This window comes from Gallus gallus, chromosome 4 (genome assembly GCF_016699485.2).
Source record: "Gallus gallus isolate bGalGal1 chromosome 4, bGalGal1.mat.broiler.GRCg7b, whole genome shotgun sequence".
NCBI classification, from domain to species: Eukaryota; Metazoa; Chordata; class Aves; order Galliformes; family Phasianidae; genus Gallus; species Gallus gallus.
Window position 1 is genome coordinate 53,951,334 of NC_052535.1, and position 14,925 is coordinate 53,966,258.

Consider the following 14,925-nt stretch of genomic DNA (forward strand, 5'->3'; position numbering starts at 1 on the left):
TCTTTTCTATAGGAAACCGGGCATGGAAAGCAGACACACACTATCGGGAAGGGCTACCTACTTGGATCAATCCAGTATTTACTGCATTCAGCAAACAACTCTGGGAACAAAGACTGTGAGGCTTTAGATCTGCTGCTACTTTTTCCATGTCACAAGTCGGACTTAATTTCAGGGGTCACAGAAAAACAGGTATTTCCAGGCCTACAAGCTATTGGGTGTGACTTTTTTTTTTCCGAGCTCACACTTGGCAGTGGTTTTGCAATGCACTACTGCATTCATGGCCTCAGATCTGTCTGGATGGCAGCATCCTTCGGCATGCTGATTACTGACCATAACATGGAGCATCTACCATGAGTTCTACATACTTTTCATTTTCTTCTTTAGCTTATACCCCCAGGCTATTATTTCCTTCTGGCCCTGGTGAATCACAGGGTGTAAGAACGTCATCTGGTTTGTTTTCTCTATCAGATGTCCTAGCGCCCTTTCTTTACTAAAAGGCAATTAAAGAGCACAAACCTCAATCTTACATGGCATTTTCTTGGAAAAACAGTTTGCTCTTATCATAATTACAAAGAACAAGTGCTTTTTTGAAGACAGTGAAGCTTGAGAAAAGACTTTGAGATTCAGAAAAGGTTTTAAGATACTGACAATTTCCATTCCACTTTAAAACAAACCCATTTTTTTCAGTTTGCAATTATGAGACATAAATATAAACCTAACTGCCTAGCTGCAGAAGACATGGGTTTCTGATTGCATAATTCACAACAATTTACAAGAGCAAGCAGTCCAGACAGAACCACACCATGGGGTCTCCAGCATCTCAGAGCAGTTGCTTGATACATTCTGAAGAAGAGAAGCAGATGAAACATGCCAACAGAAGAGAGATCACGTCCATATGAGTGGTCTGCAGGATGTGGATGCCCACAGAAATGCTCCTGGAGCCCCACCAGAAAGGAAACTTATCAGTGTAAGTGGGTTGGATGAACGTGCTTGCCTCTGCCCAGGCCGCTCTAAGCTCTCATGCGGCCATGCACTGCCTTCCAGCTGGAAACCACAAATGGACAGCTGAGAGGTCAGGAGAAGCCCTCTGCAGCAACGAAGTGCTTCTTAGTAGTAGTGCAGGTACACTGAACTCACTGTCTGCAGTGAATGCTTACAAAGCAGCACCAAAATAATCTTGGAATTTCTTTTGTTCTCCTTAGAATTTTCCAGAAGGAAATTCTAATATTTATTATGCAGTTTACCTAAACTCATTCACTTCCCATTTTTTAGAGATTTTTCTTTCCTTATAATGAAAATAGGTTTAACACCTTCTCCAAGAACTGAGTTTTCTATGACCAGTGAACTTCCAGAGCTCCCATCTTGCCCAAGAGTATGGGCATCTTGGCTTTGAACTGCATTTCCCAGCTCTTTTCATGTCATTCACTTTATCCCTGGGCGATGATCTCTCCAGATCCCTTTCATAGCAGGGCTTCTCTGATGTGAAAGTCCTTTTTTTTTTTTTTTTTCCTTATGGCAGTTTTCCTACTGATAGGATTGGCCTTAACTAGCACAGCTAGTATAGAAATTGCCAGTTCTGAAAAAAAAAATGGACTAGGGAAAAAGAAGTCAGATGATTGCATAACCAAGGAGGAACTTTTTGGAAGTTCAAATCTCTGATTTGTAGTTTGGGCGTGTCCCTAATTTATGAAAGCCACTTCTTCATTCTAGAAATAACCTCTACTTAAATCCAAACTCCTCAATCCGACACTGACTGGTGGCTTTATGCTGACAATAATAGCAGCCTTTCTGAAATTGTAGTTTTTGTTACCGGTGATGTCAAGATTAAAATTAAAACCTTATCCTGCAATAGGGAAGAGTTTTACACATTTTTAAACAGTTTTATACTGTGTTAGGGGAAGGATTTTAAGCAAATTACTCATTAAAACATCAGATTAAGATGTTATAGTAATTTAAAATCATAATGAACCAGTTTCAGCTGATTAAGAATCAGGGATTAGCTACCTCCCTCCAATGGAATAAGCAGAAAAACAAGTACCTCTAGAGTGCTCCCCATGATATGAAGGGAACGTCTGCACAGGGGAGAAATATTTTACTTTCCATTCACTACAGAAAGGCGAAATAAGCAGCTTAGGCTATTGTAATTGACTGCTATAGGCTATTGTAAACTGACTATATAAGTGCCCAAGTTAATGTTAGGTGAGCTGCCCTAATCCTGCCCTAGTTCTGTGGCATTTTTTTAAATAATAATTTCTATTAAAATTATCAGTGGAAGTGTCAGCCCTAAATTGGGATATGAAGCAGAGGACTGCAGACAGCTACCTTTGACACAGTGTAAAATGAAGTTTGTGACTATCAGCAGCATGATCACATAAATATAAAGAATCCACTTAATCATGTTCCTATATACGTATATATAAACATGATCTATGAGACAGAGCCAATGTACAAAATTCAAACTCTTTGCAAAGCCTTATGGTTTTGCTGCGCTACAGTTTATTCAGCACTGCAGAGGAACATGGCTTCTATTACAAATCAAACATGTTTCAAAGGGCAATGCTTTGCTCCAGACTGTTTACATTAGTGCTGTAGATATTCTACCCATACTCTTCATCTATCTCCCATGTCTTTTCAGATGGAGAAGCGAGTGATGTACAAAAGCCACGTGAAGGTAGTGTGAAGGTGCTGACCTGCCCTAGCACCCAGCCCAGGGACAAGTGGGGTGGGAACTGCATTCCTGCTGCGATGTGCCGCTGGGCAGCACAAATCCCTGCGCTGGCCCCACAAAGGCATTCCTGCTGCTCTGCCAGCCAGCTGTGGGCACAGGGCCCAGGCTGTGATTTGTGGCGAGGAGATTTTGCTTTGACAGCCCAATGTCACTTTGTTTTTACATAATCAGCCCTTTTTGTTATAAACTGCTGGCTTCGGATAACAGCGGTGAAAAACATTTCCAAGTGGAAGTGGCACCCTGGGTAAAGGACCAAGACAGAATACATTCAAAGAAACCAAATATTTCTTGTTTCTTGTAATCACCTGCAATAAAATGCTGCAAGTGTTTGCTGATAGCTTGCTCGGCAGGCAGAATGGAGTGACAGAGCATGGGGAGAGGAGTTCTGTTGTGCTTTAAACAAGCCTCTGGTTATGCCCTTCAAAGACAGATCTGCCGACAGCAGAAAGTGAGATAAATATCCACAGCCTGAAGGGCTGGAGGGGAATTCACACACTCCTGCACCAGGCTTTGTTCAGTGAAATTCTCCATCTGACTGAACAGCAGGAGCAAGAGAGATCTCAGAGCTGGGAAAACAGCCGAGCTGCTCTTCATAAGCCACTGGCAGGATTTTTACAGGGAGTCTTATAGAGAGCTAGAAGCAGTGCTATAACTTTTTTTTTTTTTGCCAAATTCAAGACTTAAGATGTTGCAAGTAACACAAAGTAAACCCAGGCATTTAGACTCATTCCTGAAACCCGTCTGGTGGCTGATCCCACAGCATGTCCCTAACCACACTCACTGCATAAGCTTTGACTCATGCATACCTGGAGACTGCCATGAGTACAGTGGCATCACTGCCGTAACACTGGAGGCACCACCTCCACAAAAGACACAGTAATTAGCAGAGAAATGGCTATTGGTGCAGCTGTAAAGTAGACAAGCACTCTTTTGGATTTCAGTTCATTGCCTCGTTGTTGTCAAACCAGTGCCTGATGTTCCCAGACCCCACTTCGTGGTTGTTCCTTTCTTTCTTTCTTTTCTTCTTCCTCCTTTTTGCAGGGACTATGGCTTATTCTGATTCACTTTATTTCTTTCTTCTGAAGTGGCCATAAGGCAGCCTCCCTGTTGCCAGGGATATGGTAAATGCATGCAACATCCTGCCACAGGAAACAATCAGGAGAACCACATTAATGCCCAGTGTAATGGTGCAGCAGTCGGCAATGCCAGGCTGGGAGCAGGACTCACAAGCTGTGTAATTACAGAAGGGCTTCTCATTAAAGGAAGTGTTCCTAGAAATAGCATTCAAGGGAAAAGGTACAGTTTTTGCTTGTAAAATGATTGCTTACAAACATTTCGTGTCCAACCTCAAGTCAGATGATAGAGTAGAACTGACAAACATATCAGATCGACAAGAAATTAGCAGGCAATATTTCAGCATAAGAAATGTTAGCTTTTTCTTCCCTAACCACAGAGAGCCTATTAGGAGAACCTCCAGTTCTTAAAGATATAGCTGTTTTACTAAAATTTAATTAATGAGCAATAATATTTTGGGAACAAGAGAAAACACCTCTGTGGGATATGGAGCGTAAGGGATAGATGGAAAGTTGCCTGTGTAAACAGCTCAGCAACTCTGGGGTAAATTATAGGAGCATTTGCATGCTTTATTGCCCATCTGTGTAGAACACAGCATGCAGCTGCACACAGGAGTGATGTGCGAGGCAGGCCTGGGGGCTGTGTTGCTCTGATCCAGAACAACAGAAGATCTGTCCCGTTGCAGTTGTTTACCTAAGCAAGGTTAAATAAGTTATCGAATAGATAGAGGACGGAGTCTCACTGAGGGTACTGAAGGGAAACTCAAGACATGGTATCTACATGTGGTTTTTTGGGTTTAGGGTTTATTTAGCTTAGCATGTGGAATGTAACTTCTCCACTATAAGAAGTTATTTTGGCAGTTTCTAGATCTCAGAAATTCAAGAAAACTGAGAGAGCAGGTCCAGTGTGCTCCACTATCATGGCCCAATCTGGTCTACACATACAGTTACAGAGTTGAAGGAATTCATGTAAGGTACTGCTAGGAGCCCTGTATTCCTCAGCTCTGCCTTGGTTGTAAGCTACAAAAATCAACAACACCTTCCCCAGAGAGCAGAATTAATTAAATTAGGCTTAATTAATTAGTGTCAGTAAAGCAGATGTAGAAGTTATGGTGAAAGTAAATAAACATACATATTGTAAATTATTATTTTCTCTGCAGATTTTTTTCTGAAATCTCTATGGACTGCAAACTGTCAGGGAACAAATGAACTTTAATATGTTTACACTGTAGCAAAGCAAACAGGAAGCAGAAGTAGCTAACCTGTTTTGGAATTGATGGTGAAATGCACCCCCAATACTTTACATACCCATCATGCCACATCTCATGTCACAAATAAGTTTGTGAGGCTTATTTGAAATGTTTTACACCTTATAGCCCCACTGATGATTTTGTATCACCTATGAAGGCCATTCTATATACTACAGGAGGGGAGATTAAGGAGGCTATGCTAGTCTGAGCTGTTTCATACGAGGATAATAATTAGTCAGATATTTTACTCTGTGTATTTGCAGGAAGTACAGAAAAATGGAAAATGGTGAAGGAATGAAAGAACAAACACTAGTAATTGTAAAGTTATTTACTCCAAGTATGTATGCAGTGTTTGTTCTATAAAGGCTAAATGTGAGTCTGAAATAAACAAATTTGAAGCTACACCAGACTGGTACTGTATGAAGTCTTTGGCAGCTTTAAAAAGCAGGCATATTAGCAATGAAATATACTGCCAGTCCAACCAAGAAATTTGGCCATTATAATGGATTTGCAAAGAATGAAAACTTCCATACCCTGTAGGTAGTGAGGACAACACAAACTTAATGCAACAGAAATTGGAATAACACCACACTTGGAAACAGGTAGATAGAGAAGTTTCTGAGGTGCTTTTCTAAATGTCTTCAAAATGTCAAAGACAAATTAAGCTGATGAGAGATCCTAGCTATAAAAGCAAGTGGGGCAGCTTTACGTACTAGGAGAAGCAGGCAAAATACTAAGAAAGAGTACTCCAGATGAAAGATTGAGTGCCATGCCATACCATGTTGAGGGCAGTAACAGAGCTGACACCCTACAGAGGCAGCCAGAGCGGCATCGCTTTCCAGTCCTCAGCTCATCCAGAGGATTTTTATCTTTTTTTCTATGCTCCTTTTGCTCAGAGAACAGGATCTGGGGTCCAAAGAATGACAGCCAACCCACAAACGTTTCAATAGATGCAACTGATCACACACAAGCTTAAATTTAAGCAGGTGCTGTATTGTGACTATAGGAAAACTCCTTGGCGTTCCTAGCCTAGTGCATACTTGAACAGATCTTCCAAGAAAAGAACATTTATTCAAGTCTGTCAGACAGGGAAACAATCACCTATTATCTGCCTTGGACCCTTTCCTACACTTCCATCACTTTTTTCAGATAATATCCAAAATATCTTTATTCTCTTCTGGCAGTCAATACATGAAAAGCTTAGAACAAGTTGACCAAAATTTGGCCACAAAGGGAATGCCAAAATGAGAGCCAGTGGGGTGATATGGCTGCAGTCCCTGCTACTGGATCCACAAGCAGCTGAACTACTTCCACCTTCTTGTCCTGTACATGCAGTGTAATTGGCCTGGTTGCTCCAAGAAAAGGCAGCAGCACTGATTTACTGCACTGTATAAATGTGTTTATAGCTTGGCATGAGCACGTTTATGCTCATTTTTTTCCAGTGCAGATTTCAAATAAGCCATTTGCTCAAATAAGTCTATTAACTTTAAAGTGCTTAAGGCTAAAACTGTATTACAGGAGGCAAGCTTTGGGGCATACAGCCCAAAACAGCTGGGAAGGGCTTCTGGAGTCCCCTGTCACTGATTGATTTTTGACCATCATTGGTGGGAAAGTAATTAAATAAGTAAAAGCAAGCAGCATACCCTGGTCTGACTGAGCTGCGTGTTACTTGGGCTGCACAGACCCACCTAATTTCTTGGGCTTGTTAGAAAAGCTCTTGGTTTCAGCCAATATGAAACCACAATACAACCCATTCCTTCCTCGTCTAGTAACTCTGAATAGTCACATTTCACCAACTCTCTGCTGGGGTGCAAGGGGATCGGCAGCCCTGAAAGCTGCTGGAGGGCCGTGTCTCTGCATAGCACTGGATGCTTTCATGTCTAACAGCAATTCTCAGCCCAGCAGGAATAGTTAATCAAGCACAAAGTTTTAGCAGACCCCTAAGTGCAGCCCATAATTACCTATTCCTGTTTCAGATGAGCTCCCTCCAGCTAAGGAATAATACAGTGTTCTAGTTGCAAATAAAAGTTTGACCTTATCTGGAATAAAAAAAGAACACCTTCACGAAACACCAGTGAAGAAAAAAAGAAAATGATGTGAAAAGAACAGAATTAAATTAATGTAAATAAAATTCTGGATGAGCACTGGAAGTAAAATAGTATCTTAGCAGTATGTACTAAACTGTGGCACAACCTCCTAGGGAAAGTGAGTGATGGAGTCCCAGGGCCTGAAGAATCACAGTTGCTTCAGGCAAAACTTCAGGAAAGACTTGCCTGGGGAACAGCATGGGCTGGCTGTAGAAGTGCAGGGACAGAGCATGGCCATGAATTTTTGCTCAGATGTTTGCAATGATGCAAGTACATTGTACATGGAAATGTACATGGAACATACAGCTGTCCTGTTTTAAAAGTTGTGCATATTTCCATTTAAACTATGGGAATTTTACAGCTTAAAATAACACTATGCCATCAGGGGACACCAGTGCATCTTGGCTGACACTTTTCTGTCTGATCCCCAATAAGACAATCCCTTAACAATTCTTCAGACTTAGAAGGACATGATTTTGACATTTCTGCAAGCTAGAACATGATTATTAAGAGATATCTCTTCTTTGAAATCCTGCTTTAAGAAAAAAAAAAAAAGAAACAAAGAAAAGAAAAAAAAAAGCAGTCTCCTCTTGTTTTACAGATATTTCTAATATGTAGCCCTAATGGCTACAGACAGGAAATGAGACACAAAAGCAAAACAGTTATCACTTTCTTTCTGGATGAAAAGAAAAATACATGGACTTGCGGTGGCATACAGACTAGGTGCATTTCTGGGCTTTATTTTGAATTTTTCCCAGCAAGTTTGCTCATAGTTTCTGGTGGGTAATGAGAAAGTACCTCCTGATCTGCAGTTGTCTGGGGAATCCCTTTTCCAGTAGAGATTTTGAGCACAATATTATCACAAGTTATAGGCTGATCTGGGAAAGCATGGCAGCTCTGTGAATTGGGAACTGCTCCCCGTCCAGCCTTCCATCCATTACCAGGCAATGCCCACCCACTGCTTTTTGCACCAGAGTGCTGTTTGTGTGATGACTGAAATAAAAATGTCTATGTGCCAAGGTCAGGATGTGATGCCCCATTCCCTATGGAGCCTGACTCGTGTTGCTTTCTGACAGCCATCTGAAAGAGCTGAAGACATTATGAAGGGATACAATTTTAAATTAAAAATTATAATAGTCCCTTCTCACACTGTGATATGAACTGGAGTTGCAAAGTTTAGCAGATCACCTAAGTTTGGGAAACAGTATTTTCACTGCAAAATTTCTTGGACCATAGAAAATACTGTATTGTATAGAAGTCTGTTGAAATTCAAGGACTGTGATGAGTGAAAATTTAAAGAACCTGTTTCATATGGCATTCAGACACTCAACTCCATGTACAGTGAGGAGCAGTAAACAACTGAGGGCTACATCCTGGTGGAGCGAGTGCTGGAACAACAAGCACAATGCCATCTTCCCTGGAGAGCTTCTTCCCAGGCCTGGGGAGAACACCTGTTGTAGGTAAACAGAACTGCTTTGCAGACACCCGTACAAACATCCATTTCTCTTTTTAATAAAGGATATAGAGGCTCCTGTATTTTGTCCAGCCACTTCAACCACAGCACTCACAGTCAACCAGCTCCTCCTTCGAGACATCAGCCATTAGGCCTTGCTGACAGACGCATTTCTCAATTTGTGTCTTACCACAACACTCCAGATATCCTGAAGGACTCAAAAAGAGACATGGAGTAAGAAACAGCCAGGGCTACTGACCTTCCTCTTCTGTTCATGTGGGCTTTTCCATTCTCTGTGAATGTTTGCTTTCACCATGCTGGCCCTCTTTGTACAATAAACCTCTTCCATTTCTTTCCCATAGTGTTTCACAGTACGCATTTGAAAGGCTTAGGTTGCTGCACAAGTTGGCAGACAAAGATCTCACACAAGCTGGGGGAGGAGAACTACTCTCTTGGTCCCACATCCTTTTACAGCTGTGAAGCTACTAGCTGAGATTTGTTGGTTATGTTTAAAAGAGCTTTGAAATCAAAGTGGAATTTCCTTTTGTGCTTGTTTGCTTGGAGATCAGAAAACTTGAGAGCAAGATGAGATTTCTTTCAGTTTACAAAAAAAAAAAAAGTCATTTGGTGAAAAATTTTAACACATTACCTCTTACTCCAAAGAAAGGGAAGAAATTAGTGAGCTCTATTAACTAGAAAGGATAAGCAGATCATGGAGATATGGCAGCCTTAAGTAATCAAAAGGAAAATCTATCTTGCTCTGCTGAATTGCCTTATGAAACACAAAAGCCAAAATGCTGTGATCTTCATGAAGTTTAAGTCTTCTGCTAACACATGGATACTCCTTGTATTCCTTCATTTGCAGAGAATCAAAGCAACGCTGCAGCAACACATGGAATCAAGAGATAGGACATCCCTGCTATGCAAACTATGTTCAGCAGATATCTGGTCCAACAGAAGTATACAAATCTTTCTTAGCCACAATGTGAATAGCTGTGATGGAAGCGAAATCTTTCATTTGCTCTTTATATTTTCTGCCTTTTCTTTAGTTTTGTTTTCCTCTCTTTTCTTCCTTTGCAACTGTCAAGGAAGCATCTGTGAGTTTTATTAAACAAATGTTACACATTAAAAAACCATTGCTGTCAGCCAGAAAGGAAAATGGCATCTTATTTGAAAACAATATGTAATTGTTATTGCTGCCTGCTGCAAGTTACGCCCTTGAAAAATTATGAGGACTTATTTAGTAGCAACTGATGCTGAGGAAAAGCACTGTAACTAAAGCAGAAAATTAACTGTTGCATTATCTTTGGGAAATAGAATACCCAGTTTCAAACAGCATAATACAAATGCTCCGTGCATTTTTATCTCAGATGTGTTTACAGACACTTCAAAGAGAAAGAACGAGAAAAGTTTTCCACGACACTTTTGTCTGCACATCTCAGTGTTACAGCCAGTGAGTGTTCACCATGGCCAAATGAACTGAAGCTCTAGAGAAGAGCTGTGTGACAGGGCAAATTCCCTGGCCATCACTCATATTTCATTTCACACACAGCCCTTGGGATAGCGATGGGGACTCAAGTCTTGATTTGTGGTTGCTTCTATGAGCACTAACTGATTTTATTAGCAGGCCTCATGCAAATATTGCAACACCATCCTGAAGTACGCCCACAGGTGCAACACTGATATACCATGTCCATAAGCTTAACTTTTGCTTTAAGGTGGTACCCTCAACATGTACATTGCTGATACACAGCAACTTCTGTTTTTTTATTGTTCTTTTTTGTTTCCATCTGAACGTATTTTTGTTTTCCTTTTTATTTTACTTCTCTCTTATTTTGTAGTTGTTCTATTTACTTTGTTCTGTGCTTTCTTTTTGTGCTATGCATAATTCAGATTAGTACTGACATATTGTCGCAAAGCAAATCAGGAGACAAAAAAGGATCCACAATGGCAGAAACCACTTCCAAACCCAGCTTAACTTTCTACACATGGTCAAAGCCCCTCTCAGCAGGACTTTAGCCACTTCAGTTCACAGTTACCTGATGTTTATTCAACAAATATTTCATACCACGGGATCTAATTTTCCCCTCCCACTGCAGGGAAAACATATAAAAATATTTGTATGATAAATTCCGGAATGATTTTATAAAAACTGGATGATATAGTACATAAAGAATTGTGGGGAATAGTGTAAAGCTTTTATCCATGCTATTCATTCAAGCGGGTTAGGAACATAATTCAGAAGAGGTGAAAGTCCTGATCCCAGCAGAAGCTAGTTTTTAATTACAAAAACAGCAACATATCCAGTATTCACAGGATAACAGAGCTCTGAAAGAAGCTGTAAGAGTTTTAGCCATACTTCTGCACCTCTTTCTTATCATCCTGTTACAAGTACCCTTTTAAAAAAGTCTACTGAACTTCCTCATATTTTTTAAAGTTACAAATTATTTGTAATTTTAACTTCTTTAAATACTGATTTATTATCATTTTTTTTTAAATCTGACCTTGGAATGATGTAATTTTTCTCATGAGTTGATCAAATCTTTGAAATTCCAAAATGTGGTTAAGTGAAACGCTCCTGTTTTCTTCTTACTTCCAGCTCCAACAAACTGATTCCCATGGTGATTATGCTTCATTATTTGCCTTGCGATAGTCTCAAATCACTTCTTTCTTAGGGAAAAAACTGTCCAATAAGGGCCAAAAAACTCTGCACACAAAACATACGAACAATGTTCTGCAGGCTGAAGTCTCACAGAAATCTTTTCTCAGGGAAGGTGCTCGGCATGCTCTGGGCAGAATTGAGGTGTATCACCTGAGCAGAAAAAATCACCTTTACTCTTAATATTGCAGCCTTGAAGCAGAGAAATCTCTCTGGTATTGGACTCCAAGGCTATACTGCAGAGGCTGCAGTGTGCTGCTTGTTGAGACTTCAATGCTATACTTTTTGGCCAAGCCAAATTTCAAGAGCCTGAAAGCCATGATCCTAGGCCTTCCTTGGCAAGAAAAGAAGCTAATGCATCCATCATGTATAAAAACTGTCTGTGAAGAATTTGCCAGTGCCCTCCCAATGGTGAGAAGTTTCAATATCTGCAGTACAGCAGTTGATGTCATTACACCATTTAGGAGGTAACTGAAACTGCTGCAGAGCTTTTTCCTTATTGAGACTGATCTATCATTACTAGAGCATAAAGATGGCTGAAACCTGTGCCTGAAGGATTACCACCTGTTTGCAGCTGGGGATGCAGACCCTTTCCTGGGCACACAGCATGCCACATCTCACAGGTTGCCTACGTGTATGCAGGCAGCAGAGCAATCACTGGGAAAAGCGCCATTTCCCACCTTCTCCAAGAAACTGGTGAAACAGATTTTATCCCCATTGTGCAAAGTACTTTGCAGAGGTCCAATAAAGACACCTCATCACCTCTGCCATAACACCTCATAGCCCCTTGTTAGCTCTTCCCTTTTTACGGTTTTGCAGGTAAAAAGGTTCACCCTGTTTAAATACCCCAAAGGTTACCAGCAAGAAAATATCAAAGTGTACAAGAAAACACTCGAATATTAAAACAGATGCGTGTGTTCACCTTGGGGATAAATGAGCTACAATACAGGGCTCAACTCTGCTCCAGTTTCACTTAATGACAAGGCAAAGCAGTCCCAGCTCAGCGGCAGATTTCTGAGTTCACGCCAGGCTCAAGGAGAGGAGCGCTTGTCCAAGGATTATCATCAGGCCCCTCACCATCAGGTTTTCACTTGCTCCAGGTGGGCTCGGTCTCATCAACAATTCCCTGGACTTCAATTTGGAAGAAACATTTTTGTGTTTGACCTTGTATCTCCAATGTAATGTGTCCGCCTACCTCACCCACACTCTTCATATTGACTGTGTTTCCCTTTATTTGAATTATATACAATGCAAGCTGTAGTAGCTATGCCTGCTTTTTTTTTTTTTTTTTTTTTTTTAACCTTGTTTCTGACTTACAACGTTATCAAGCAGTCCCCAGTTTTTGTTTCTGCATTCACTTCACTGCTTTTATGAAACTGCCTCAGCAAATACGGGTGACTGATAAGGGCTGAACTTTCTTTCACCCTCAGCTGCTCCAATCAGAATTTTTAAAATCCCCCTGGGCAGAACAAATACAGAAGGCATTACTGACAATTTTCAAATCATTCACAGATTTTTCATGTGTAAAAACTGAGAAAGACAGAATTTTATCTGAACCTGATCCAACTGCTCTGAAAACATCCGAAGGCTTTGTGAAGGCGGGGAGAACTCTGGGTGATGGCCATAGCACTGCCCAAAAGAACCTAACATGCTATCCACTAGAAGAAGCCATCCCAGGGCTAAAGAAATTGATATCCAATTATCATGTGTCCACTCATAATAATATAGATGCAATGTGGGGCTACAAATAAATGGTTTGTGGTGCACAGCTGAAGTGGTGGGTGTCCCTCAATATCTTATTTTGAAAACTTCTACATTTCTAACGAGTCATGAAATATTTGATGACCTGATTTTGGGAACAGAGTCTTCAAGGTCAAGTAAGGATTAAAAGTGATACAAACAAAGACATCACACAAAAAGCAGCTGGATAGTGAGTTCCCGAGTAAGGCGTCAGAAGTGCCAGACACTCAAGTCTGAAAGACAGTGTCTGAGAAAGGCAGCAAAGAGCCAGGAGTAAAGGGCCACCTTGACAAGAAAAGACCTGGCACATTCTTGGTCCTCTGTGGTTTGTGATTATTTCCATCACATCTGAGTAAAAACAAAAAGAAAAAAAAAAAAAGCCAAGTTATTTCAGTGTAAGCATGTTAAATAACTGGCATCTTTCCTGAAAATTTGTAAAATGAGTTGTAGCTCCACACATGTTGGCTGGGTTACAGTATCCTGTAAAATTAGACATCTCTAATAGGAGTGTTGACAAGCTCCTCACTGTAGCAACAAAGTGGTACCCACTCAGAGAATGAAGCAAAGCTCCTGGGGAGTAATTAAAGAACATTTTGGTCAGCTTGTGATGCAAATACGACTTTTTCAGGTTATGCAGAAATAAAGTGGAAACCCACAGAACATCAGCAAGAAAGGCTCAAGTAACAAGGCTGACTGATGTTTGTCCAAATGAGCCTGAAAAGAAAAGATGGGAGGAGATAGGAGGATTTCAGAGAAATGGTTCAGGAAACATCTCTCTCTCCTCTTTGTTTTCAATTTTCATATTTTTACACTCTGCTGATGGAGACAGAACTAACCCCCCTTTTCATTAACCTTACCTCCTTCACCTTCTAATTATTACTTCGGATTCACGTTTTTCTGGTGCAGAACCTTGTTGAAGAACAGCATTTGCATACTGAAATGTGCTATTTTTGCTAGTCGTCAGTTACATTCTGTCAAGCCAAGCCTTTTTTACATTATTTTTAATGATGTTACACATAGCTCATTATATAGATCATCTCCAGTTCCAATTACTGTGAATTAAATTTAAGCAATTTCAGTGAAATCAGCAGAGACCATCTAGTTTTCAACTGGTTTACCTAGAGCAAAAACATTGTTTATGTGTAATCTAGCTGCCCAAGTTCACTAGTGACTCTATGGAATTTAGAAAAGCATTCCCTCCAGCTAAACAAAATGCATCCTATTTTCTGCTCAAAATCAAGACTTGAAAAATCAGGAGGCATACAGGGAGGAGGGGCCAAGTCTATCTTTTCTTTGTCCTTGAAGGGCTTCAGTCACTCCCTTCCCAAGTATTACACATATAGACGTAAGTCACTAAAGGAGAGTTTGGAGAATTTCTGAAGGAAATATATCAAAACAATTAACTTCTACGCTGTTATGGGTTCCTCGAATTCAAAGGCAGAAGGCTGAAAAATTAAAAGGTGTAAAGTAGATACAGCCACAAGGTGAGAAGTGAGTAAAGTCATTTTAAATCACTTCTATCACTTTTTGTATGTACTGATGTTTAAAACAGCACTGGTTAATGACAGCATTGATTAACAACACAGCATATTTTCTAATGTACCCTAGAATCTCTAATTAGTTCTTAACCAACTTGACTGCTGTTTTCAATGTTTAAATAAACTCTGCTGGTAAATGGGGAAATCACATAGTCCAAATGTTGGCTGCACGAATATTCTTGCAATAGCTTCTGTTTCCAGTTGCTTGATTGAGTATTCTATTTCATGAAGTACTGTGAGAGAAAATCATGTGATAAAGGTGTAACCCAGCAGTGTGTCAGCAAATAGATGCTTCTCTGACCACCAGTACTTCAAGAAGCAGGCATCTGAATTAAATCAGATTCCTGGGGAGTCTGTGGCACCAGACATACCAGAAAGAGAGGCATGAAACCTTGTT

General features: G+C 40.4%; 1 long non-coding RNA gene across 20 annotated transcripts in view; it reads right to left on the bottom strand.

The window, feature by feature from the left end:
* The window catches only part of LOC112532303, a 196,909-nt gene that overhangs the window by 97,969 nt on the left and 84,015 nt on the right, over positions 1-14,925 (bottom strand). The window lies entirely within an intron of this gene.